Source organism: Ruditapes philippinarum, unplaced genomic scaffold (genome assembly GCF_026571515.1).
Source record: "Ruditapes philippinarum isolate M1 unplaced genomic scaffold, ASM2657151v2 ctg3573_1_1_1_1, whole genome shotgun sequence".
NCBI classification, from domain to species: Eukaryota; Metazoa; Mollusca; class Bivalvia; order Venerida; family Veneridae; genus Ruditapes; species Ruditapes philippinarum.
In genome coordinates, this window is record NW_026860406.1 from 70,837 (window position 1) to 74,493 (window position 3,657).

Sequence of the window (3,657 nt, forward strand, 5' to 3'; positions counted from 1 at the left end):
AAGTTTTTAAAACTTCTAATTAGGACATGCAAAGTCATAACTAGGGTTTAGACATTAAAACGTCACATTAACACAGTAATAGTGACTTTCCAGCTTTACTAGTGGAAGGAAACCTCCGGTGACCCTCAATACACGAAACGAGAACCTGAGTAGAACCACCGACGTTAAAGAGTCCTAAGTCTCTGTTGGGATTCGAACCTACAGCGGTGAAGAGCAAGCAGATGGTCACTAATCTAGTGACCAGTTTGCAAAGATACGCAGAGCAATATACTTAAAAGATGAGTATCATATACATCTAACATGTAACATTCTCATCCTCGGTAACCCATCCGTACTCCTTACGTATACATTTCATTGCACGTAGTTCAGCGAAATCAGTGTCCGTGGCTTCCACGATGTTGCATCAATGGCTTTGACATTTTGATTGCAATAAAAAAGGACATTTAAAATGAATTGTTCTATGATGGAAAGTATGCAATACCATAAATATTTATGCTGATAGTAGTAAGTATCATGTGTGATAACAATCCATGAAAGAATTTTATGTGGACATTGATAATAAAATGTTCTGGAACAAAATATTAGTAATTTATCATATAAATGTCATATTAAATCATGTAGAACTAGATAAACATTTTTTTGTTAAAATAAAGTATATCAAAATGATACGTTTCTATTGTCTTTTATCAATATTTAAGATATTTCTTGAAAAAGTGCCCATTGTAGACCAATCCACTTTAAAAGGCATTTTTTGTCTTGAGTTGGCAGATGGATCGGGACATTCCGTTATGTCCAAAAGTTAGTAAATACTTTATATTCGTCTTTATATTAATTTATATAGAGATATAAACGGGACCACCGATCTACTTCGAATAATGTCCGGTATTCGAATAACCGAGGTCGGACTGTATACAAACATTTACTCAATGTTGATTACATGTAATTTCATACTTCTAGCTAACTTAATTTTATCATGAATATACATTTTGCGATAATTTAACAATATTGTTGCGACATTTAACGGCAAAGGAAAATAGTAAGACATTTAACGTTACCATTGAGACATTTGATGGCATAAGATTTTGCGATTTTCTCATCACTTATATTACATTTGATAGGGGTTTTAACTCCAGCATTATTTCCAGAATTATCTCATCGTAAAAACTTAGAACTTTCGCTTTTTTAACCTCTTTATCTTTAAACTTCAAATATATGTTCCTTATCAACACCTTTCATATGTGACAAGAATCATAAGTTAAGCTCTAAGATTGCATTTTGAACTTAGAATTCATTTGAAAATGTTCTTTCTTTATACTATTTCTTCTTCTTATTTGTTACTTATAATATATACTTCAGCATCTATTTTTTCAAAAGTACTCATCTCTTTGAAGATAAAATTTTGCTTTTAAAATCTTACTTTTTACTCTTATCATCGTTGTTACGTAAGGCGTAAGGGATTTATTTTAAATGTTTTAGAAAAGAATTTTCTTTTGATATTTTCTTTTTCACCTTCAATAACATGGACGTGTTTTGTCGTTGGAAAAGTTGGACTTTATAGTGCTTTCTTGGTAATGATACAAAAATATTGATTTGTATATTATATAATTGATTTTTCTCACAGTTCAGTTTTTGGCTTTCTTTGCTGCATCCAGTATTTAATAAGTCGAGCCTGCTATCTCCCCTGACAGCTCCTGTTTATTATTAACTCCAAACCAGAGGGAGTGGTGGAACCAAATCAAGAACAAATCAAATGCTTTAACAAATATTTTATTTACAATCTAACAAAATATATACAAAAAATATATATATACACATATATAAATAACATTGATTTATGTACAGTTTGTGCAAGATATTACTTTTTGTATGATAATTATTCCTGCCGGTCTTATATAAATGTATTTTTCTAAAATTTAGATACATGTCAAATCATTTATAAATGATTAAGGCAAAAATCATTTCATTTACTGTTATACATCTAGCAACAGGTCATACAAATCCGTCAAGAACTTGGCAATTTTTTCATTGTTCCTGGTCATGGTAACGCTCATTTTAAGTCATAAACTTAAGCATGTACAAAACAAATGTACATGTATATCAAATGTCTCACATCACAGGTGACTTCTAGTATTTAGTGCGGTGCGATTCAGTCACTAGTATTACAATGCATGCAGTAGCGTGTAGTCCTTGTTATCTGGCCGCATTACCACTCCAGAAATCAAGAAAGCCTAATGTTCTATCATCAGTGTGGTTATTAGTGTGGTTACTGCGATACCACAACATTCTCATATAAGCAACGTTATTGCCGGTTTTGTAAAAAGGTATGAAACTCCTCCAACAAATGCCAAACTTGACCACCAAAGACCTCTAACTGCGTTTCCGGAACTGGAAAAATATTATAAATTTATTTAACTAAAAACTTTTAATTGTGCTTATTATGGATATCATAGCGATAGGTTACTTACATTCTGAACGATTAAGCTGCTGGATTTCTTGAATTGATTTTTCCAGCTTCCATTGTTGAAACTGTCCATTAGCTTTTTTTTAGGAATCAAAATAAAAATTCAAAAGGTCAGCCATTAGTAGACTACCGGACGTGCTGGATAGACTGGCTCTAAACTGATGGCGCGAAGGCTAATCACTTTCTGTTGCGAAGGGTAAAGGTCAAGCATCTCTTTAGAATTCACGATTTGCCATTCAGTAAATTTTAGTTGAAACGTTGCCTCTATTTTTTATATAATGAGCTAATCAAGAATTGAGTTTAAATGCCATTTATTAATATAAGGAGTTCAAAAAGCAAATGAATAAATAAATAAATACCCAGCAAAAATTATTGGTCTGATCGAATTTCGCGGATGAACAGACACGTCTGGCTTTATAATGACGTAGGCAGATATTAAATTAATAGTCACTAGTCTAGTACATTTATTAAATTAATATGCTTATAACTGACAAATTAGTGAAGAACAATTATGAAAACTTATCAAATTACAAAAACGGAAATCAACGAACCTACTAGCTCCTCCCCCTCCTCCACCTCGATATCTGGAACCCCTGCTCGCTCCACGGGACCCGCCACGCCCACCACGACATTCAACTTGAAAATCTGTTTTAAAATAAAAAGATGTTTTAATATATACTTTATTTATAATGATATTTAATTTGAGTACATCTGTAACCAAATGTTATTTCTTAAAGCTGCACGCCTCCACATGAGCCAAAATATTTAAAAAATCAAACTTGAGAAAAATGTATTAAGATTTCAACACAGTAAAAGAATTCGAGATTCAAGTAATAATTTACATTTTGTGGGCGATTAATGACTGATTTGGCAGTTTTTCTGACTAATGCAGTAAGAAGTAGTTTTTCAGATTTTGACCTCTTTTTTCGGAAGGGGGTGGGGGGGGATAGGTAGGTGGGTGCCGTTTGCAATGAAAAAATTACTTCTTTATTTTCTTCACATTATTTTACTTTTCAATACATTGTCAAAATTTAGATGAAATTAAGCATGAATCTGGAGGCATGCTTCTGGACATTTACAATTATTAAAGGAACCATTTTCTGCATGAAATTCATGTACATATGAAATACAATAAGATACGAATGATATAAATTTAAGGTATTTACTATAAAAACCAGACACGCTGTTGATCATTT